This window comes from Acinonyx jubatus, chromosome D4 (assembly GCF_027475565.1).
Source record: "Acinonyx jubatus isolate Ajub_Pintada_27869175 chromosome D4, VMU_Ajub_asm_v1.0, whole genome shotgun sequence".
Taxonomy (NCBI): domain Eukaryota; kingdom Metazoa; phylum Chordata; class Mammalia; order Carnivora; family Felidae; genus Acinonyx; species Acinonyx jubatus.
The window spans coordinates 34310507-34335480 of NC_069391.1; the positions used below are offsets into that span (position 1 = coordinate 34310507).

The 24974-nt window shown below is 44.1% G+C and overlaps 1 long non-coding RNA gene across 1 annotated transcript in view; it reads right to left on the bottom strand.

Moving 5' to 3' along the window:
• LOC128312168 (uncharacterized) overlaps positions 1-24974 on the bottom strand; it is a 168764-nt gene that overhangs the window by 50821 nt on the left and 92969 nt on the right. The window contains exon 2 of the long non-coding RNA XR_008291113.1: positions 22976-23238. This is a non-coding gene — a long non-coding RNA (uncharacterized LOC128312168). The remainder of the gene's footprint in view (positions 1-22975; positions 23239-24974) is intronic.

The following is a 24974-nucleotide window of genomic DNA, read 5'->3' on the forward strand; positions in this document are numbered from 1 at the left end:
TCATAAAAGGCAAATAAAGGACACATGGGTCCGAAGCTCTTTTTAAAACACAGCTTCAGATTCAGTAGGTCTGGAATGGGGCCTGTGACTGTGCACATCCCCAAAAGCTCCCACTTAATGCTGACACTGCAGGTCCATGGACCATACCTTGAGTAGCAAGGGAATGAAGCTGATTTTTTAGCCCAGTCACTAATGAGTGCTATGAATTCATAGAACACCTTCTTTATTCTCAGGTTTTCACTTACAAAGGATTAAAACCATTTGCCTTGGGCCCCACTGATCGTACCACAGCCTCACGTACACAGATGAATCAAAAGGTGCCTATGTCTTTAAGTGGAAGCAAGGGGTCACTGGTAGATGGACAGTGGGTCACAAGGTCATGTGTCTCAGGTTGATATACATGCAGCTCCTGGTCCTGCAATAAGCATTCAAAGGACACATTCATCACAGGATATGTCCAGCCCACACTTCCGGAGTGCTGCGCTCAGCTCTGTGAGAGGGCAATGGTCAGCCACAGTATGTCAGGAGTAAGAGGAACAGATGCGGAGGACCCAGTGGCTGAGGGATCTGGGGCACTCAACCTGGAGAAGACAGGCTCAATGGGACATGGTCACCTCCAAGTCTCTAAGGGGCTGTCACAGGACAAAGGGAGCAGACATGATTTGTGGTACCCAGGAACTGAGCTACAACTAATCAATGGATTGGAACCATAGCAGGAGAGATCTCCTTTCACTATAAACAGACACATTTCCAACGATCAGAGCTGTCTGAATAAGGGAAGAGCTATCTTGGATGGCAGTGAACTCCTCATCACTGGAGATGTGCAAGACTGTTTTAAATAGTACAAGATCCAGTGGGATGACCCCTAAGTCCTGAGATTCTCTTCACCCACTTAGCCAGCTCAAGAGACAGTAATCACTGCAGTGAGCCCAGAAACTGTGCTGCTGCCTTCAACAGGATTCAACTTAGTTGTCCATACACTGTGCAAATAATAAAATACTGGGGTGCCTGCATGGCTCAGTTGGTTAAGCATCTGACTCTTGATCTTGCCTCAGGTCATGATCTCACAGTTCATGGAATTGAGCCCCACATCAGACTCTGTGCTGACAACACGGAGTCTGTTTAGGATTCTCTCTCTCCCTCTCTCTCTGCTCCTCCCCAACTCATGCACTCCCTCTATCCCCCTCTAAATAAATAAATTTTTAAAAATAAATTAAATGCTAATCACATTTTCACACTGTCCTTTCATACCCTACCACCTTTTCCTGACTATACTATGCCTCAAAGAAATCCCTCGTTCTGCTGGAAGTCAGGAATTGTGGTTTGGGCCCCTCTGACCATCTTGCTCTATGGCCTTGGGAATGTTTTCCCCTCTCTGTGGAATTCAGTCCTGACCTTTAAACATCACACCCTGACTCACTGCCAAATATGACAAGTGGGAAGTCCACTCCAGATGAGGACCATCTGAGGGTTTACTGGTGGGCCCCAGGCCCTAAACATAGTAGGTGTTCAAAAAATGGTTGATTAATTGAATTGTGCTCAGTACAGTGACTGGGACAGTTGAATGGAACTGAATTGAGTTGAGATGAATTGAATTGAATTCACAAATGTTTATCGCACAAAGCAACAGAATGTTGTGCTAGACTTATAAACAGTTTAGCTCCAGCCCCTCTTGTCACTCACTCTTCCTTCCATACCCTACCCCCATTTTCTACTGAAGGACAAAGGGGTTGATGCGGTCTGTTACTCCTCACAGAAAACACTATCCCTGAACTACCTTATTTGTGCTAAAATGTTCTAATTTTTTGCTTGCAAACTAGACCTTTCCTCTAAGCTCCAGATCTGTTTGGCCTTTGCTCACCAATATTCCTATGATGATTCCACATGCACCACAAATCAATATGTCCTACTTCTCCCAAACCTGCCCCTCTGCCGAGTTCCCATCTCATCCCCACAGTCCCTTAGTCAAGAAACCCAGGGTCATCCTGGACTTCTCTGATTTTTTTCTTTAAACTCAGCTGACTCCTGAGGGAGGAAAATAATGAATGACTCTTGAGTTTATTATTTTTACATCAGTAATAAACTCAATTTTGCAAGCTTAGAATAATAATTTGAAAAAGACGCAGTGCAGAATTGATCTGAAAGTGCACCTTTCAGCAAAGCACGCAAATATTTGCTGAAATAGCCGGATTATAAATTCCATACTCATCACGGTTTTTTTCCAGAAGCAACATCCCCTCCCCATCAGGTTGGCCTTGTTGGCAGTCAACCTGGATCATTCTTTCTTTCCTAGAAGGAGAGCATCTACTTGAAGCGCTACCAAGGGGCTATTAAGTGCCTGAGGGTCAGGAAACCTGGGGTCTTCTTTCCCCATCTGTGTAATGGGGCTAGGGAGTCAGGCAGAGCATCAAAATGCAGCCCCTTGAACCTCGCTGATTTAGTAGGTGGGTCCCTGGAGCATGCACTTTCAACAAACTTCCAATCCTGAGGCAGTTGGTTTGCCAGCACATTTTGAAAAGTACCCAATGAGGGGCGCCTGGGTGGCGCAGTCGGTTAAGCGTCCGACTTCAGCCAGGTCACGATCTCGCGGTCCGTGAGTTCGAGCCCCGCGTCGGGCTCTGGGCTGATGGCTCAAAGCCTGGAGCCTGTTTCCGATTCTGTGTCTCCCTCTCTCTCTGCCCCTCCCCCGTTCATGCTCTGTCTCTCTCTGTCCCCCCCAAAAATAAATAAACGTTGAAAAAAAAAATTTAGAAAAGTACCCAACGAAACATCTTAAGATGTCCTTCTGGGAGAGACACCTATGAAATGACAGACACCCGCTCCTTTCCAATGCTCGGATTGGAGCTGGTTCTTCTCTGTGACTGGGACCACAACTATGCGGTGCCCTGAAATGCCTTCCTCCTGAGGATGGGGTCAGCTGTGCTTGGAACCAGCTTAAGGGACAGACAGCAGGACTGCTCTCTGGAGTGGTGATTTATAAGGAGAACTAAAATATTCCAGGAGATAAAACAAAACGCATTTCCCAGAACACTCCTCAGAGATGGAACCACACGTGCCCGGAAAACATCCCTTAACATCCTGCTTTGTCCAGGACCAAGATGCTAACTTGCCTTCTCAGGAGGGAGGGTGTGGTATTAGCTTCAGGGCTCCTGCTGGGAAGCAACAGAAAAAGGCTCTAGCTGATAATAAGCAGAAAGTCAATTTAGCGAAAGCACAGGGAGCAACTCCCAGAACGGCTGGGACAGATACAGAACTAGTAGTAGAAAATGGGCCGGGGCCAGGACTGCAGCTACTGCACAAGCAGAGTTATCAAGGAACCCACACCCGGCCCCAGATCCCACGGGCAACGACTCACATGGCAGTACTGCTGGTACTGGGCATTAGGTGCCACCACTGCTGCTGTGGCCCCTGCAGGCTGGGTAGTACTGCTGCATCCGGATGGAGTCCCCACTGTCTCTCTGTGTCACTGGAGCAGGTGGGTCTGAGTAACTGCAGCCTACTATTGCAAGGGAGGCCTAGAAAGGGAGATTCCAGCTTTTTCTGCTTCTCCGAGAGTCCGGCCCCAACGTAGGAAGGATGTTCAGATGCTAAGATACTTCCCAACAGACAAATGGCCACTCCAGGAAGACCTGGCTGCCTCCAGGGCTCTGGTCTTTAGAATGGAATAGAATGGAAAAGAACAGAATAGCCATGTTTGGGGCCAGAAGTAAATATCGCAGGAGAATAGAAATAGGATTTGGGTTGCCGTTGCTACTTCCTCTAAATAAACGTCAAGGATTTCATTTTGAAGCTGAATTAAAGTACCCACCTGCCTGGGGCTTCTCCATGACTCAGTTAGAGCCTGGTCATTCTCTGATCATGAGTTCTGTTGTGTTAGGCCAGGAAGGAGCAACTTAGACTCTCATATGTGGGGAGGTCTAAGCTCAAATCCTCCGAATGAGTCGTAGAGGTCTCTCTCAAATTGTGTGGCCCCAGCATGGGAGGAGGTGGGCCTGCACCCACCCCACCCCAGTCACGGCTGTGTGATCTGGAAGAAGATAGGAAAGCCGTGTGGCTGACAGCGGGAACAGGGTGTGACAACTGTGCCACACACCTGCCTACCTTCTCATGGTGCCCCACCTGGGTCCTAGGGTTGAGGATGCCATAGTTGTATGGTCCCCACCCTCCTCCTCCTTACTGACTTTCATGTGTCCACAACCCAATCATTCTGCAGACAAAATTACTAAGGCCCAGAGAGGGTCATAGAAGGCACCTTGTCTGGCAAAACCCAGAAATTGCAGGGGTCCAGGAAGGAAGGAGCAGCTGCATCCCTTTTCCGAGATTCAGGTGGGAACCAGCTTGGAGTCGAAGGGGCCTGAATCAGCCAGCGTTTGCTAAGAGCCCTAAAACGTCAATGACTCAAAATGAACACTTATTCCTGGTTCACACCCATATCCACCGTGGGTCAGCTTTGGCTCTGTTCCACTTCATCTTCATTTCAAGACCCAGACTAGATGAGAACACTGTATTTCAGTCCCTTGGAAGAAGGGAAAGAGCAATCATGGAAGTGTGGGCTGGCTCTTAATGCCTCTGTTCAGAATAGGCTCATGGCACTTTCTTGCACTTTCATGGGCTGAAACAGGTTATGTGGCTAAATCTGACATCAGTAAGGTGGGGAAATTATAATCTTCTCACAAGGAGGGCAGAAAACAAGGGAAACTAACACAATACAGCATGGAGCCATCCCACAGGGAAGCCACAGAGGCAGCTCCCTTCTGGGTCTCCTGCTCCTGTGACCTACATACCTCCAGGCTCACCTGCCATCTGGTTCATCCCATTCCTTCTGCTCCTTCCACAATGTCCCTAGGGTTTCCACAGTTCTAGTCCCATTTTAGAGATGCAGAGACTGAGGCTCACCGAGGAGACCCAGGTTGCAAACTCCTTCCTGACGGCCTTCCCTGGACAAGGGGCTCCCTGCCCACCCCATCTTCTTCCTTCTCTACTCTGACTGCCTCAGAAATAACTGTTGTCTACGTTGCCCCTGCTGCACATCTGTTATCAGTCTATATGTTCCTCACATAGTCACTCAACCACTCTGTGAGGTCAGTAACACTGCTTATGCATATCCTTTCACAGATGAGGAAACCAAAACTTACAGAGTCAATGACTTGTCCAAGGTCACACACAGAGAAGGCAGCAAACCAGCTCTGCCCAACTCCCAAGCTGCCACTGCCGCTCATGCTGGCTCAAATCCCTTCCTCCTCAGCCCCGGCCCACATTCACTACCACCTGTGCTAATGTCCAGTGTCAGGATGCCACAGCTATGGGACTGTTCACTCTCTCACCAGCACTAACTAATCTTTAATTCAGACCCACGAAGCCAACCCTTCAGCTCCTGTTGCCAGCCACAGAAATGAGGATAAATGCAGCTGTCAGTGGCTTCCTGCCTCTTTGTTTTTTAATTTACTTAGAGTGGGGCAGCAGAGATGGCAGGAAAGGAAGCAGATGGCTCAGCGTGACAGATGGGCTCCTATCCAGTGACACAAGGACAAGGTGAGAGAAAGCGTGATCAGGAGAAAATGCAGGCTCTGTGTGAGAGTGTGTGCACATAGGCTCCTGTGTTAGGGTCTCTGGGCTCCAGCCAGCTAGCCAGGCCCCTGGGCGCTGGGCTGGAAACTCTCAGGGCCGGGGCTCTAGTTTGCCCAGCCCCACACTTTCACCTGACAGTGAGGACACCAAGGCTCAGACTGGGGCTGCAGCCTGCCCAGGGTCACCCGGTCAGCCACTCAAAGGATGCCTGACTCCACAAGGTCCCGGCTACACTCTGCTGTCAGTGTGGGGTGTGATGTCTGTGGATGGGCTCCCTGGGGAATGTCCCACCCTCACGATCCCCACCATACATTTTTACAGAATTCTACCTTCAGCCTCGCATACCTGTGCTAAAAACTCAAGGCAGGCTTTCAGGCCTGTTCCAGGCCTAGAACATCCCAAGGTCTCTAGCACATAAGTGGCAGCATCAGGGCTCTGACCCAACTCTGGAGACTTGGAGAGGGCAGCTCCCATTCCACCTCTGCTCTGAGTCCATGAGAAGGAACATGGGCGGAGGAAAGAAATAGGACACTGGCGGCAGAGCTCTGGGACTTCCTATGGCGCCCACCCTGGCTGTGTCATGGAGAGAAAACAGTTCTGTTTACATGGACGTGGGCGGCTGCCTTCAAAGGGGCGAGGAGTGGGCGAGGAAAGGCCCTTTCATCTCCAGGCACACTTGAGGGATTCAGGCCAGCACAGGTGTCCTGCAGCAGAACTGGGGAGCAGGGTGGGACCAGGCTGCAGCGCTCAGCACAGCAGAGCAAGAGAATCTGGAGTTTGGAGGGCAATCGGCAGGAGGGAGTGAGAGAGGGGATGGAATGGGGAGAGGAAGCCTAGAGCCTGCAGTGGCAAAGTGTTCAGTTTTGTTCTAATCTGGGGAGGTTTGTTTTGTTTTCATAAAATGGGCTGCATTTATATGTCTTTTTAATTTAGGAAAGAAACAACATTAGTGAGATAAAAAGATGATTCAGAACTAGAATGAACTTGGAGGCAAAGGTGACCATGGGAAAAGACCTCCCCTCGGAAGTTACAGAAATCTTGGGGAGCGCTGCATTTTTCTCAGACGGGGATTGGGGGTTTAAGTCTATTGTAACATAAGAGACTGCATTTGGGATACTGTATTATGAAGGTGATTTCATAGGAGAGAGAGAGAAAGGTGAGGATGGGGGACCTGCCATCTCCACAAGCACCCTCCTCAGGAGTGGGGAGCGTCAGAGGATGAGCACAGGGGCGGCCATATCCAGCTCTTCCCGCCCATACCACAGGCACTCCTCAGAGACCATCATCACTCCTGTGTTAGATGTAGGAACAGGGACTCAGAGATTAAGTGACTTGCCGTGGCCCCTTGCCTGGGGCACTTGGGTGGCTCAGTCAGTTAAGTGTCCAACTTCAGCTCAGGTCATGATCTCACAGTTTGTGAGTTCGAGCCCCACATCAGGCTCTGTGCTGACAGCTCAGAGCCTGGAGTCTACTTCAGATTCTGTGTCTCCCTCTCTCTCTCTCTGCCCCTCCTCCACTCATTCATTCTCTCTCTCTCTCAAAAATGAATAAACATTAAAAAAAATAAAAGTGCCACTTGCACATGCTGTTTTTTTTTTTAATTTTAAATATGAAATTTATTGTCAAATTGGTTTCCATACAACACCCAGTGCTCATCCCAACAGGTTGCACATGCTAAGTTTGAGGGAAGGAAAGGTCTTTCTCCTCCCTGACCATAGCTTTCTTCACCTGCCCCCACGTGAGCCACGCAGTATACTTGTCATTTCTAGAAACTCTAGGGCTGGGCTCCTGGCGGGGAAATACAGAGGCACAGCATCCTCAGACCAGCAACCAAGACCATGGATGTGTGAGCATTTCATATCCTGAGGGGCCCGGGCTCCCTGTGACAGAGAAGCCCAGGAGGAGAGCCATCCTAACAGGCTGAGAGATGAGTGAGAAGGGGGAGTGGGGAGGATTCCCTCAAACTGTGTGGATTCCTGGAGGATGAGACTTCTGTACCTGTTTACTGAGGGTTCTAAAGCCAGGCTTTGCAGTCAGACCAGGGGTGTCCAGAGGTGAACAAGGCAGGAACCTGATTCCAGCCTCAAATCTCTCTGTCAGCATCTTGGCAGGAAATGCAAACCCACTCAATGAAGGGACCACTTGCAGAGATGTGAGCAGGATGATGAGGCACCCAGACACTAGCCACAGTGGGACTCATTCCACTTGCAGGCCTGAGAGGGCAAGGGGAAGACATCATGTTCTAAGAGCTTCGTGAGGGCTGAAGCTGTGGAGTGAGCTGCCTCGCTCACTGTGGTCACGGACGATGCAGGCCCTGCCAGAAACATGATGCCAGAGCGGAAGGGGAGCCTGGAAGGAGTACCCTGGCCTCTCCCTCCTACCACCCTCCAGTCTCCAGTGGTGCCTCCCCGGGGCTGAACTTAACCAGATGTCCAAGGGCAAAGGAGGCAGTGCAATCCCTGAGGCGCAGGGCAGCGCAGCGAAAGTCAAAGACTGGAATGGAAGCGAATCACGATGGAGAAGAACCAGCCAGCTCTGGAATGTGACCATCCAATTTCTCCAATAAACTCCTCCTGACCAGGGCTTAACACATCCAGTTATTTTTAGGTCACATGTTGGAAATGAGAATTCTACTGTTAGGGACAGGCAGATTTTCTTCACTGTTTCCACCCTTTTATGAAATTACTGACTTTCACCTTGACCCTGATCAGACCCAGGCCACTGTCTGAGACCATCAATATTTGAAGATTGCAGTTCAAGCTGGAGGTGAAGCCATGTTCCAGCTCAGGGAGGGTGGCTGAGAGGACTCTTCCCAGATAGAGCCAGACAGTCTGCTGTGACACTAGACCTTCCCTTCAGACTGGAACCTTCCTAAAAGTGTTTCTGGGGACTCAAAGCAGAGTCAGCATGAAGAGCCATCTTCATAGATTTTCACTGCACACTGAAAATTACACGAGTCTCCAGTTAAACACAGACCTTGACCTTCCCCACTGAATTTTCTCCTCTCCCCTGAGTCCTGCTCCAATCTGGGACTGGCCACTAGAATTCAATATCATTCTTGGGAGAGAAACTAACTCAGAACCTCTAAGTTGCTGGAAGAAGCACATACGGTCCTCAAAGCAATGCTCCTAGTGACTTTGAGAGAAAAGAGATGTGCATGAAGGAGAGACCTGTTACCCTCCATGAGATAATGCTGCAAAGATTTGTTGGATTTTAATAGATTAGCAAAACCACATTGTTAACATCAGCCAGAGCTGCAATTTTGATATCTTACGATTTGCATGTTCTATTCTCCTGGTCAATATATTCCTGACACACTTGCTTTCCCCCAAATTCCCAAAACACTTTACATCCTTCAAGGTCTATCTCATCATTCATTTATTTATTCAACAGATATTTTTGAAACATGCTTTTCGCAGAGTATATTGCTGGGCACTGGAGCTACAACAGTGATGAAGACAGACTTGACCCCTGTCCCTGGAGGCTTTCTTCATTATGCAGTCTCTTCCGTCTTTGACCTCGCCCTGAGCACCCTCTCTGATGATCTGATCACATTTGACCTTCAGTGACAATCTTTCCTGTGTCTAGTCCTGCACACCAGAACACGAGCTCCTAAAAGCCTATGCCTTCCTCTACATTAGCCAGGGTACCGCCAAACACATGAAATCAGAATCCAACAACAATCTTTCAAACAGATGAGGCTGATCACTTAACCTCAGCATCTTTATCTGTGTAATGGGAGACATTACCTCAGGGTTTCCTGAGTCCAGTTTTCTGACTTGATGCTTGTGAACATACTTTGCAAACTGCACACCTCTAAGCATCAGTGGGGAATGTGCCTTTATTTACCACGATGACCACCCAAAGCAGTTTACCAAAAAGGAACTCCATCCAGCTCTTCTGCAGATCAGGGGTTACTGTGTGCTCCTGGGTGAACCTCAGCCGAATGGGAGAGACAATGCATGTACTGATCAATCTGCCACCAACCACTCCCCGCCCCCCACCTCCCCTTGCATCTGTCCCTACAGTTAAAAGGCGGATCAATTACCATAAGCTCATTTATAATCATTACAGTTGTTGTCTCGAGTTTTCTCTGCTGATTGCCTGGGTTAAGAAGCCCCTAACCCATGGAAGGGGTACAGGGGCTTGAGAACACCTTTTGTCTCTGAGCCCCAGCCAGTCCTGCTCAAAGCTGGAGGAAAGGGTATCAGGAATGGGGTGCCAGTGTCTTCTACCTTCCATATCCAGAGGCTTTATGGAGCCTCAGAGGCTTTTCTGGGCTGACCTCTGATGGAGGCGCTCAGGAGGTAATCCCATTATGGAAAGGCACCCCTGGAAAGTTTCATTACACTGATGCATACTGTCCATATTTCATCGTCATCAAGGCAGGTTTTCTCACTCTTCTGACACGAAAACAGACAGGTGGAGGCATTTTGACTTGGGCTGCCTAGTTTCTTCCTCAGGGAAGCTGCTTCCTCTGGCTTGCATGATAATTGAATTTCACGGATGGAATCTTCCACATACTTCTCAATTAGGGCTGTGTACAGGCAGCGAGATTTTTCAGGTGTTGATCTATGATTGTCACTCTTTTTTTAGCTTTAAATTAATCTTTTTAATTTCTGCCAGCTCCAAATCCGGCTTTGCTAAATAGCATTATTCTGACTTAAATGGTCTAATCTGTTTGTCGTAAACTGGGTACAGCTGAAAATCGTGTATGCAGGAGCCTTCCTCATTAATCACAGCTGACAAGAAGTCAGAAATCAAGAAGCAAAATTGTCTCTGAAGGCAAAGTGGGGAAGGATTGAAAAAATTAGCCAACTAGGTGTGATGGTAGAGCTGGGAGTAAGTCCCTGCCCTCTCTGGGCTTGTTCCTGTGTGCATGTGCGTGTGTGTTTGTGTGTGTGTCTGGGTGCTCGGTCGGTTAAGCATCCGACTTCTGCTCAGGTCATGATCTCATGGTTCGTGAGTTCAAGCCCTGCATCAGGCTCTCAGGGCAGAGCCTGCTTGGGATTCTCTCTCTCTCCCTCTCTCTCTCTGGCCCTCCCCCACTTGCTTGCACACACACTCTCTATCTCTCAAAATAAATTAATAAACTTAAAAAAAGTGAAGGAAGCAGGAAGGATGGGGGATTAGATCAGGGGTCCTCAGGGACCTTTTCAGCTGTAAGGTTCCCTGAGCCTATACATGACATCTCAGAAAAATGCCACAAAAATGACATATTGGTATTTAAATGCACGCTGTTATTGACTCTTGAGAACACTGAGAGCCTACAGTCTTAATACTTTACTGCAGCATTTCCAAAATGAGGAAGGCACAGTGATTTTAGGTAGTAAAGGAACACAGAATTAGTGACACAGGAAAGCTGTGTCCGCTTTCCAGTCTCCATCCCCCTGAGCAGCTGCACAAGGACTGTTTGGTGGCACACATTTTAAGTGCCTCTCTAACTCTGGCCCCTCTCCCGGGTTAACAAAGAAGGAGCAGCCTCAGTCTCGGCTCCTTTGTCAGGCAGCATACCCAGTTAAAATCCAGTATCTGGTGCGGGTGTGTGTGGTTTCTTTGTTTTTCTCCATATAGGGTAGAGACTGTTTCCTTTTAAGCCATATTTATTAAGGAGCTGATTTGAAAGAACATTAAGTTAATGCAGAAGCTGTATGGCTATGGCAAAAATTAAAAGTGGCATGTAAATGTCCAGTTACTCAGGCTCCGGAGAAATATTTAGTGCCTCAGTAGACGGCCATGCATTATTCAGGCACTGGGGAGATAGGTGTGTAACACCTTGAGGTCCTTACCCACCCCTCAACTCCTTTACTCCCATATCCTGAGTGTCCTGGCCACCCTCATGCCCTTTGCATGCTGCCCCCATCTTGTCGCCGCTCATGGGAACCAGCATTCTCATAGCCCTTGGATCCCCATGTTGTTACTACTGTTGGGTGGGTAACTGACGGTCCTGAGGGAATAGGTGGACATGGGACTTTCGGCTTTAAAATCAGGACAGTCCCAGGCAAACAGAGACAAATTGGTTCTAATGGCGAGCTAGCCCAATCCTGAAGCAATGCTACCCTTCACTTACTTGCACGACCTCTGTGGCTGCAGGTACAGGTGAATCAACCCCCACCCCGGCAGACTGGCACACTTCCAAATTCTAATCTCTTTTAGCACAGCCTGCAGTCTTCTATAGCTTCCCCCCACTCCCTGGCAAGAGCTATTTCACACTTCTCCACCCTCCCTAACACTCCTCTTCCACACGTCACCCTCTCTCCCCAAAGAAGGGCTTGCTCCACTGAGAGCCTAGAGGGCAGTGATGATGAAGCTGCTCCCTCCCTGGTGGACCACTCCCCACTGTACCTGCCTGCATGCATCCCTCTCCCTCCCTCTGGACTTCCCTTATCTGCAGTCACTCCCACCCTACAGGCACCTTCCTGTAACACAGGTCTCTCAGAACCCCTGAACACCTCCACTTGGAGCAGTCACCCTGTTCTCACCCAAATAGCTTCGAGGCGCTGTCTCCACTTCCCTTTCTCAGCTTTCTTGGACACTCACTCCTCTATCCCTGCACTATGGCATCTGCCTCCTCTAAAGCAGTTCTCGCTACATCTCTGATAGCCCGCTAATTGCCAAATCCAGTGGATAGTCAGTGTCCTTTGTTTTGACTGTTTCACAGATATCAGCTCATTTGAACAAAACTATGTATGTGTTGGTAAAGTAAAATAAAATGATACATCAGCCTACTAAGATAAGTATTCTATTATCCCCATTTTAAGCTTGAGGAAACCGAGGAACAGAGAGGTTAAGTAAATTGCCCAAGGTCACACAGCTGTATATGATAGAGCAGATGGCTCAGAAGTCTGTGCTCTTCACACTCCCCTCTGGTACCTCTCTGCTGCTCTCATCTCTGATATCCATTCCCTTCCTCTTAATCTTTCTGTCCCCAGCCCCTGGGATAGGAGCTGATACCCAAAGGGTACTCAACAACTGTTTGTGGCTGAACTAACTGAATTTCTGTGGCACGCTCAGGGAAACCAATCTAGGGAAGATCAAACAGTAGCCACCAGTGTGTTAGATGGTATGCCAGATGCTCACAGGGCTCTGAAGACAGTGATGAGAAATAATAACAATAACAGCCACAACAGTGGCCACCATTTGTTGAATTCTAATATGCACCAAGAACTGTACTACATTATCTTGTAATCTCACTGAGTCTTCAAAACATTCCTCTGAGGTATCATTCTTAACTTCATTTTACAGGTCAGGAAACCAAAGTCCAGGGAGCTTTTGTTCCAGGGAACAAAAGCATATGCAGGGGAGCCTCGGAGAGCAGGGAACCTGGAAGGCTTCCCAGAGGAGGTGCCACCTAAGCAGGGTTTTGAAGAACCAGTATATTTAGTCAACTGAAGGAGAGCACAAAGGTGTTCCAGGGAAAAGGCACAATGCCTACAAAGGCTCACGGTCAAAAGAGCATGTACCATTAGGAACCTTCAGATGGCCTGGGCTGGCTAGAGGTCAGAGAATGACATGGGGAGTGGGTAAGGAGAATTTCAAGGGAAGTGAGGAGTCTCACAGGCCACAGGAAGGAATTTCAACATCACTGGGGCCATGGGAACATGGCTCTCAAGCTGAGCGCATAAGAATTACAAAACTGATCCTAGACTTCCTTACATAATCTGAATCAGTAGATTTATGATAGGGCTCAGGAATGGTGTGTGTGTGTGTGTGTGTGTGTGTGTGTGTGTGTGTGTGTGTGTGTGTGTGTGTGTGTGTGTGTACCTTATTAAAGCTCAAATACATTCAAACAGATTTATGAAATATAATTGATACACAATAAATTATACATATTTAAAGTATACAACTTTATAAGGTTTGGTTATATGTATATAGTCACAAAACCATCACCACAATCAGGAGAGTGAGCGTATCCATCACCCCACAAAGGTTTCCTCTGTTCTTCGTAATCTTTCCCTCCCACCCCCATCCCCACTAATCTGCTATTATTATAAATCAGCTTACGTTTTCTAGAATTTTATAAATAGAATCATACTATATATACTCTTTTTTTGTTTGGCTTCTTTCACTTATTTTAAGATTCATTTTGAGATAGACATGTAGTTTGTATTAGCAATCTGTTCCTTTTTATTATAGAATAGTATTCCATTGTCTGGATATACAGTATTTTGTTTATTCACCTGTTGATGGACAAATAATGCTGCTGTGAACATTTGTGTGCCAGTCTTATAATGGGCATATGCCTTCATTTGTCTTGGGTAAGTACCTAGGAGTAGGATGGCTGGATCATATGATACACCTTTTAAAGAAATGCCAAATTATTTTCCAAACTACCGTTTTATATTCAAACCAGCAGGTATTATATTCAATAGCAACTAGTGGTATATCTTAGTGTGGTTTTTAATTTGCATTCCTCTGATAACTAATGATGATGAACATCTTTTTATGTTCATATTTGCCATTCTTATTCCTTCTTGGATGAAGTATCTGTTCAACTCATCAATTTTTCAATTGGATTCTTTATTTTCCTATTGCTGAATTTTGAGAGTTCTCTATATATTCTGGATACAAGTCCTCTACCAAATGTATGAATTGCAAATATTTTTCCCTAGTCTGTTACTTATCTTTCTGTTCTCTTAATAATGTCTTTTGAAGGGAAGTTTTTAACTTGATTAAGTCCAATTTATCAAATTTGCTTTTGTGAATTGTGCTTTTGGTGACATATCTAAGAAACCTTTGCATAATCCAAGGTCACAAAGATTTTCTCTTATGCTTCCTTGTAAAAAAGTTACAGTTTTAGGTTTTACATTTATGTCTATGATCCAATTGAGTTAATTTTTATACATAGTGCAAGGTATGGGTCCAAGTTTTTGGTGCTTTCAGTCTTTTGGCTTTTCTTTTTCTTCTTTTTCATTTCTTTCTCTTCTTCCTTTCTTTTTTCTTCCTTCCTTTCTTTTGGTTTTTTTTTTTTTTTTTTTGCATTTCTATTGTTCCATCCCTTCCTAAAAAGTTATCTTTTCTCCAGTGCATTGCCTTTGCACTTCTGTAAAACGTCAGTTGTTCATATATGTGTGGGTATATTTCTGGACTTTATTCTGTTTATTTGTCTTTACGCCAATATTACATTTTTTATTACTATATCTCTTATTACTATATTTTGTTACTTTATGTCTTGCAATCAGGTAGTGTAAGTCCTTTAATTTTGTTCTGCCTTTTCAAAATTGTTTTGGCTTATCTACACTCTGTACATTTTAGTATGAATATCAGAATTAACATATCAATTTCTACCAAAAAGCCCTATTGGGAATTTGATTGGGATTGGGTTGCACCTATAAATCAATCTGGCAAGAACTGACTTCTTACAATGTTGATTCTTGCAACTTCATTTTTTTAGGGTTTTCTCTAATTTCCCTCAGCAGTACTTTACAGTTATAGGGTACTGGTCTCTCACCACTTTCCTCAGATTTATCCCCAAGTATTTTATATCTTTTGATACTATAATAAGTGGTAATTTTTAAATTTTTGTTTCTGTTTGTTGCCAGTATGTGAAATATATTGAGTTTTTATAAATGGATCTTGTATCCTGCAACTTGGTAAAACTTATTTATTCTGGTAGCTTTTTTGTAGATTCTATTAGATTCTCTATGCAGATGATCATGTTGAATGTGAACAAAAACAGTTTGACTTTTTACTTACCAATATGCGTGTCTCATTTATTTTTCTTCCCTGATTGCACTGGCTAAGACCTCCAGTACAGTATTGAATAGAAATGGCAAGAATGGATATCTCTGTCTCATTCTTGATCTTAGTAGGAAAGCATTTAGTCTTTCATAATTAAATATGATGCTAGCTATCAAGATTTTGTAGATGTCCTTAATCAGGATGAGTAATTTCCTTTCATTACTGGTGTGCTGACAGTTTTTATCAGGGATGATTGTTGAATTTTGTCAAATATGTTTTCTATTTAATTGAGATGATCATGTTTGTTTCTTTTTTAGTTTGCTAATATGGTGAATCACATTAATTGATTTTTGAATGTTAAACCAACCCTGCATTTCTGGAGAAAGTCTACCAGTCATGATGTATTATCATTGTAGTCCATTGTTGAACTCAATCTGTTCTCTTAAAGACTTATTGAACTATAGTTCTCTTTTTTTGTAATGACTTTGTCTGCTTTGAGTACCAAGTTAATGCTGACCTCCTAGAATGAAAGGAAATATTCCCTCCCCTGTCCCCTACTCCTTAAAACTTTTTGGAGGAATTTGTGTTGAACTGGTATTATGTCTTACCTAAATGTTTTGTAGAATTCATCAGTATGGGAAGGTTTACATATTATATACATATATATCTTACAAATTCAATTTCTTTAACAGATAAAGGGCTATTCAGGTTATTCAGCTTAACTCTTTCTCTTTGAGTAAGCTTTGGTAATTTGTGTCCTTCAAAAGACTTGTCTAATTCATCTAAGTTGTTGGATTTATGGGCATAAAGTTGTTCATAATGTTCTCTTATTATCCACTTATTATCTGGAGAATCTATAATGATACTACTTCTGTTATTCCTGATATCAAAACTGTGTCTTCAGAGGTGCCTGGGTGGCTCAGTTGGTTAAGCATCCGACTTTGGCTCAGGTCATGATCTCACACTCCATGAGTTCGAGCCCCGCGTTGGGCTCTGTGCTGACAGCATGGAGCCTGCTTGGGATTCTCTGTCTCCCTCTCTCTCTGCCCCTCCCCTGTTCACACACAGACACACATACACACTCTCTCTCAAAAATAAATAAACATTAATTTAAAAAGAATGCATATCTTGCCAGTGTTAGGAAGAGTATTCAATAAATGCCAATTGGGACAAGTCACTTGATAGTATTGTTCAAGTCTCCTATATTTTTCACCAGTTTTCTGTCTACTTATTCTATCATTTTTTTGAGAGATGGTTACTACAGTCCCTAATGATAATTGTGTATTTTTCTATTTCTCCTTTTAGTTCTATGATTTCTGCTTCATGTATTTTCAAGCTTTATTATTAGGCACATAACATTTAGGATTATGTTATCTTGACTACTCAACCCTGCCCCCTTATCACATCATGAAATGACCTTCTTTATCCCTGGTATTCTTTTTTTTTAATGTTTATTTATTTTTGAGAGATAGAGACAGAACACAAGATGGGGAGGAGCAGAGAGAGATGGAGACAGAATCCTAAGTAGGCTCCATGCTCTGAGCTGTCAGCACAGAGCTCAACACAGGGCTCAAACTCATGAACTGCAAGATCATAACCTCCGCCAAAGTTGGACACCTAACCAACTGAGCCATCCAGGTGCGCCTCTGGTAATATTCTTCACTATGAAATATACTTTGATATTAATATAGCATTCCACATTTGACTAGTGTTTGCATGGTATATTTCTTCCCATCCATCCACTATAACCTATCTGTGTCTTTATATTTAAAATGTGGTTTTTTTTTATAGGCAGCATATAGTTGGGACTTGCTTTTTTATGCAGTCTGGCAATCTCTGCCTTGTAATTTGGGCATTTAGACTCTGTACACTTATTGTGCTTGTAGATGTGATTAGGTTTAAATCTATCATCTAGATACCTGTTTTCTATACTTTGTTCCCCTTTTCCTTTGTCCTTTGCTTCTTTATTATTATTATTATTTTAAATAAACCCTGTGTCCAACATGGGGCTCAAACTTATGATCCTGAGATCAAGAGTCGCATACTCTACTGACTGAACCAGCCAGGCACCCCTCCCTTACTTCTTTTGATTATGATTCTATTTCTTACCTTTGTTGATTTATTAGTTATCACTGCTTTCCCTTTGTTTTGTTATTTCAGTAGTTAGAGTTTATAGAACACATATTTAATTTATCATAGTCTACCTTCAAGTGATATTGTGCCATTACAGGGGGCGCCTGGGTGGCTCAGTCAATTAGGTGTTCGACTGCAGCTCAGGTCATGGTCTCACACTTCATAAGTTTGAGTCCGCATTGGGCTCTGTGCTTACAGCTCAGAGCCTGGAGCCTGCTTTGGATTTTGCATCTTCTTCTCTGCCCCTACCGTGCTCATGCCTTCTTTCTCTCTCAAAAATAAATAAACATTAAAAAAAAAAGAACTTTACAATAGTACATACCCATCGTTCCACTGTCAACATTTGTGATGTTGTTGTTACACATTTTTATTGAGCCCTGTGTTGGGCTCCATCTTGTATGTGGAGCCCGCTTGGGATTCTCTCTCTCCCTCTCTCTGTGTCTCTTCCCAGGTCATGCGTTCTCTCTCAAAATAAACAAACATTAAATATATATGTATATATATTTACCATTTCTAATACTTTTCATTATTTCCTGTGGAATTAAAATTTCATTTGGTGACATTTTCCTTTTGTCTGATCAACTTCCTTTAGCATTTCTTTTTGTATGGATGTGTTAACAATGAATTCCTTCTGTTTTTATATCTAAAAAAGTCTCTTTTGTCTTTGGTCTTAAACAATATTTTTGCTGAATATACAATTCTAGGTTGACAGATTTTTTTTTATTTTTCAGTACATCAAAGGTATGGCTTCACAATCTTCTTGCTTGCATTGTTTCTTTTTTTGTTTATTTATTTATTTTGGGAGAGAGAGAGAGAGAGCGCACATGCACAAATGCAAACAGGGCAGGGGCAGAGAGAGAATGAGAGAATCCCAAGCAGGCTCCACACTCAGTGCAGAGCCTGATGCAGGGCTCAATCTCCTGACTGTGAGATCATGACCTGATCTGAAATCAAGAGTCAGACGTTAAACCAACTGAGCCACCCAGGTGCCCCTTGCTTGCACTGTTTCTGATGAGAAATCTGCTATTATCTTCATCCTTCTTCCTCTATATGTGTGTGAGTGTGTGTGTGTGTGTGTGTGTGTGTGTGTGTGTGCTTGCTTCTTGCAGCTTTTTGAAGTTTCTCTTTATCAATGCTTTAGAGCAATTACATTACCATATGCCTTGATATCCTTTCCTTCATGTTTCTTGTTCTTGGGACTCATTGAACTTAAATCTATAGCTTTATATTCATCATTAATTGTCATCAAAGGACACACTCTGCATGTTTTCAACTTTTAAACTTCATTAACATTTGTTTTATTTTCTACCCAGCATATAGTCTATCCTGGTGAACACTCCATGGGCACTTGAAAAACCTAAGTATTCTGTAGTTACTCAGTGTCAAAGTGCACGATAATGTTGTTAAGCTCTTTAATGTCCTTACTATTTTTGTGAGAATAATTTTACCAACTACCAAGAGAGTAAAGATATGGTTATAGATTTATCTGTGTCCTCCTTTAGTGCTGTCAGTTTTCACTTCATGTATTTTGAAACTCTGCTTTTGTACACATTCACATTTATAACTGTTTTGTCCTCTTGAAGAATGGACCCAGTTTTCACTATGGAGCTTACTTCTTTGCCTCTGATAATACTTCTTGTCTTAAAGTATGATATCTGATATTAATATAGCCAGCCACTTTAGCTTTCTTATAATTAGTGCTTCTGCATAGTGTATACAGCAGTGTCTACAGAAAATAGACAGTTGTAGACAGAAGGTAATTAGCTCTTGCTGTTTTAACCAGCCCAAAAGTTTCTGTCTTTAACTGAAATGTTTAGTTCATTTACATTTGATATTATTCTTGATATGGCTGCCTTTAGGATGGTCATTTGGTTATTTGTTTTCTATTCATCCTGTTTTCCTTTTCTCTTTCTTCTTTTGTCTTCTTTGGAGTTAACAAAAATTTTTTAGTATTCCATTTTAATTACTCTATTGGGGTTTTTTCCTCTTTCCAACATGTTTATTATGAAACATTTCAAACATACCAAATTTTTCAAAATGTTTTTCAGTGAACAACCATATACCCACTATCAACAGTTTCTGTAGAAAAGGAAAGACTTCATTTGTTCTAACCACCTTCCACATCGGATATGTGCCAAGTCTCTTAATTTAGAGTAGCGGTAAGTGCATTGAAAGAATTGTATTAATACAAACGTAACTCCCAAAACATGGGGAATGAGAGTCCCATCTTCACATATATAGCAGGCCTTTACTGTGAGAGGGAACTAGACAATCTGGACTATTCCACAGAGGGTGACCAGGATCAGGCAGTGACTGGATGCTAGGTCATTATGAGGAAGGATCTGGATGTGCTGTACCCAGGAAAATATAGAGGGAGTTAAGAAGAGACATTTATAGGTCATAGCCTTCCAGCCTCTGGGGAGGAGGGGAAGTTGTCTTTGGGAGAGACCAGTAGTCAGGACTAGATGAACACTCCATGGAAACAAATGTAGCATCAACAGAAGGAACAGCTAACAGGAAAAGGTGCTAAAAATGAGCAAGACTTCCTCAGGAGATAGTGAGCTCCCCATCACTGAAGGTATGCAAGCATTCACTCATTCAACAAATATTTATCAAGCCTTTATATACCAGAGACTGAGCTAGGCACTGTGGAGAGTACAGTGATTAAAACAGATTTCTTATCCTCATATGGTGGTCAATATTAAATAATCCCACAAATAAATCTATAACTATCAGTAATGATTCATACAGGACATCTGCTCTGGCAGGAATTGGAGAAGAGGATTACATGTTTTCTAACTTTAAGACCAAACAGCATAGAATCACAGGAAGTCCTATATAAGTGATGACTTCTGTAATTATATTATTAACATTATTATTATTACTACTTGTTCTATTACTCCTTTGTTTCACATTTCCTGGGTGCTCACTTTGAGCTCTGCAAGAAGGCCAAGCTGCATGAGATGGGTCCTTGTCCTCCAAATAGAAGGGCGGCCCAGTTAACAGACCATCCAATGCAGTGTGGGAAGTGCTGTAATTAGAAACCAGGATCCCAGGGAGGCACTAGCTTTCCAGGAAGCAGTTAGAGAGATCCTGGGATGGGAGTGGGGCTGAGGGAAGCTTTAGAATAAGAGGAGATGAGCTGGATCTTGAAGGGCTCGTGGGAGGACACTTGAAGGGGTAAAGTCGGCAAAACTGCTATTGATCTACTCTTGCCCTCTGCAGACCTACAGGAAACTGACCACGGGAAGTGCCCCCTCCTCTCTAAACACCTTCCCCATCTCCCAGCCCCATCCCCACCCCCTACCCACTTGGCGATGGCGGGTAAGCTCAGCTGGGCCCCTTAGCCAATTAACACTCTTTGCATCTGAAAAGCTCAAATCAGCTCCTCAGAGGTGTTAGAGATCAGAGTAATTAAGGTCTCTTTCTCATGCAAATCTAAACCAAAAATTGAGTGTTTGTCTCCTTGGAAAATTAGGGCCCTAAGTTCTAGGAGGTGGTATTGAAATTCAGCATGGGGAGTTGATGGCTTCAAGAACTAGAAGGCAGTTTGTTGGGACGCTCTCCAGAAATATTTGATTCAATTAAATAAAAATGGCGGCGGAAGTGATATTCTTTAAGCACCGATCAGATCCCATCTCTCCCCTGGTCTCCAATGCACTCACGATAAGATCCAAAGCACTTACAACAGCCTCAAGGCCCCTGCCTTCCTCCCAATTTCATCTCAGGTCCCTTCATAATGTGCTTGTCACACTTTGTAATTATTTATTTACTGGTTGGCCTCCCCCATATCATTAATTAAATACATTTCTGTTACTGCTCACCCTGGAGCACGATATATAAAGTTGTCCAACTGAAAAATAGCTCAATTGCAAATCAGTGCTTGCGATTTGGGATGTGCCCTAGAGCTATTGGGAATAGGGCTCATTTAAAATGCTCCTGCCTACCCACAGTGTACCCCTGGCTGGTGTCAGGTGTAGGGTCTGCTGTCACTAACTTCTAGTTGTGTCTCAGCATTCACTCTTCTGGAGAACAACTAACTACTCTCTTTGAGATCCCCTACCTTCCTGAACACCCTTCACAAATGGCTAATTTTTAATTTGGACACTCATAAACATAACTTCCAGTGCAAAGAGAATTCCTCCAGCCGTGGGAAGAAACAGGAATGACATTTTCCTTAACGGAGTTGTTTACTGTCTTTCCTGTCTCCCCAGCTGGAGTGCATGCTTTGGGAGGACAGGGACCCATGTCTATCTGGTCACCACCTATTCGCAGCACCTAGAACAGTGCCTGGCACTTGATGGATGTTCCAGAAATATAAATATTTTGAATTTTATGGATTTTCTGAGACTGCTCATGTACAGGCTTGGTGCCAGCCCCAGGGGCACAGAGGTGAAGAAACCCAGATTCAGCCTTGGAGGGGCTCATAGCCCAGCGGGGGCACACATAGGACCCAGGACTCATTTTTTCACAAAGCTCTGAGTGTCCCCTACAGTGGAATCAGACCGTAAGTGCAAGGATACAAAGTAAGCAAATCTACTACATGAGCTTAGGAGGAAGAAAGGGAGCAAGAAATGACCATCTTCCCATTGTGGACAATTTCCCCAGCAAGAAAGGATCCCAACATTCCACTTAGTCATCAAACATTGTTGGAACCAGGCACTAAGAATACATTGATGAATTAAAGCTGTCCTTGTCCTCAAGCAAAGATGGGAAAAAAACAAAAAGAACGCATGCCATAATACCATGTCACATGGTAACAATAGATTTATACATGAATCCAGAGCTTTCACAGAAATGAGAATGATTTACCACAAGGGAGAGGAAAATACAGTGAATTTTCTTGAAAGAGACAATGCCTGAGCTGGGTTTAGACAGATGAATAGGAGTTTTCTGGACAAAGGAGAAGAGAATGGCATTCTAGGCAGAGGGCACAACCAGTGCAGAGGCATAGAAATGTGAGCCAGGATGATGCATTTGAGGAACTGCAAGTCATTTGGGGTCATTGCTGAAGTGTAAAGTGAAAAGGGAAATCTGGAGGCACCAAGACAGGAAAAGTAGCTGGGCCCAGATGCTGGAAGGTTTTGTCTGGATGTTATGCCTCAAGGCACAGGAGACCAGCACTGGGATTACACACAAGCATGATGAATCAGCTTTTGCCACATAATTAATTAACCACTCCAAATCTCAATGGTTTAAAACAACAGTGTTGGAGAGCTTGGCTGGCTCAGTCAGTGGAGCAAGTAACTCTTGATTATTAAGTTCGAGTCCCACATTGGGTGTAGAGATTACCTAAAAATAAAACCTTTACTTTTTTATTTTTTTAATGTTTATTTATTTTTGAGAGAGAGAGCACACAAATTGGGGGGAGGGGCGCAGAGAGAGACACACACACACACACACACACACAGAATCCGAAGCAGGCTACAGGCTCTGAGCTGTCTACACAGAGCCTGACATAGGGATTGAACTCATGAACTGTGAGATCGTGACCTGAGCTGAAGTCAGACACTTAACTGAGCGGCCCAGGCACCCCTAAAAATAAAATCTTTAAAAAGTAATAAACAATAAAATAATAGTGTTCATGACTTACCCATCTGAGTTCAGCTGGGGGATGGTTTTGGTGGACCTTTGCTGAGGCAATCTGGCTCTTCATGAGTCTCTTTTCTTCCTCTCGGGACCACCGGGCCAACATGGGTGGTGTCTTGATCATGGCAATGGCAGAAGCACGGAGTACAAAAGGAGACATGCAAGGTGTCAGGAAGCCTGAGCTTGGAAATGGCACCTGGTCGCTTCCACCTCATTCTGTTGGTAAAGGGAAGTCACATGGCCTGGTCCAGATTCAAAGGCATGCACCTGCAAAGTCATATGACACAGATCATGGGTAAAAAGAGAACTGGAGAACTGGGTCCATCAATGCACTCTAACCCAAGTAATGTGATCAGATCTCTGCATTAGGTCTCTTGGCCACAATGCAGAGGGTGGATTCAAGGAGATAAGGCAGTTTCCAAGATTCAGGCATGAACTAAACGAATGCCCCTAGGACCCCACAATTTGTTCTTTCTTCTATTCCACGTGCTGGGCTTTAGCCAGATGGGGCAAAGGGGGGCTTATCTTTACTCTTTTGTTCGATTCTAAGAGCTCAGCCTGAGCACTTTGGTGCTTTCAGCAGTGAATAAGGAGACTTTGAAATAAGCAGATAAAGGCTAATATTCAATAAACTAGTGAACAAGGGTTTTCTTTAACTCTCTTGGAAAAGACATCTCTGAGACAAAAACAGAACTGAGCTGCAATATTGGATAAGCCCCACTGATCACAAGAAAACCTAACATAGGTAATTGACTATTGGCAAACGCAACAGAACCAAATAAAGCAAGTAATTAACAATTATTGTGCTCGGAGGTAATGGAACTACAAATCTAGGCCGCCTAGGTGTTTGTCCCAGGCATTGATAAGAACAGAGTGTTTGTTAGTGGGTGAGTAACCCAGGTGTGAAATTCATTTTATTAGACTACATCTAAAAATAGACTTGAACCAGACAGTGGAAAAGAACAGAATTCATCCCCACTTGCTCACTGGGGCACATGGGTAATAAACTCAAGGCTCTGCTTTTTGTTTAAAACAAGGTAATTGTGGTAGATTGTTTGCAAAAATGGCCCCGATTATTTCCCTTCCTGTATCTATGCTGTTTTGCATATGTTATTTTGCAGCTCTTCCTAAGATGGGGGGTCTATTTTCCCACCTCTGGAGACTGTGACTAATTCTGACCAATAGACTATAGTAAAGGTGATATTATGTTACTTCTGAGCGTAAGCCTCAAGAGGCCTTGTACCCTGCCACATGCTCTCTTGGGACCCTTGTCCCCACCATGTGGACAAGGGCAGGCAAGGCTATTGGAGGGTGAGGTAATGAGTCAGCCCAGTTGTCCCAGCAAAGGCCCCAAGCATGTGACAGCTTAGCCAAAATCAGCAAAGAGGAATGATTGAGGAGACCTAGAATGGCTGGCGTGATCTTCAGTCTTGGCATCTAGAGCCATCAGGGCCCCTCAAGACCACCTAGAGCAGGATGACAAATACACAATACGTAAGCCCCCTCCTCCCGTCTGGTGCCCAGGGCAGACATTGCTAATCTATTACCATACACTCTTCAACGTAGCCCAGAAGCAACTTCTGAATCCTTCTGGACATAGCACTGTAGGAAGCTCTACCCATCAGCTGTTCATTCCTGATGACTTCCATTACTCCCATTTCACAGAAGATAACACAGAGGCACAGGGAGAATAAGGGACTTGTCCATGGAGAGCTTTCCCTACGCCACATGGCCTCTACATGGTTATAGAGAACAAACACTTTTATGCCTCAACTGTAATTCAGGGAATGATTCCAGCATGTGGGAGCGGGTTTTATAAGCAACATCTTTTTTTTTTTTTTTCTGCTTCTACCTCAAGTTGTTATTTGGCCATGTTTTAAAAAGTAGATTTGGGACGCCTGCGTGGCTCAGTTGTTAGGCATACAACTCTTGATTTCAGCTTAGGTCATGATCTCACAGTTTGTGGGATCAAGCCCTGTATCAGGTTCTGCACTGACAGCATG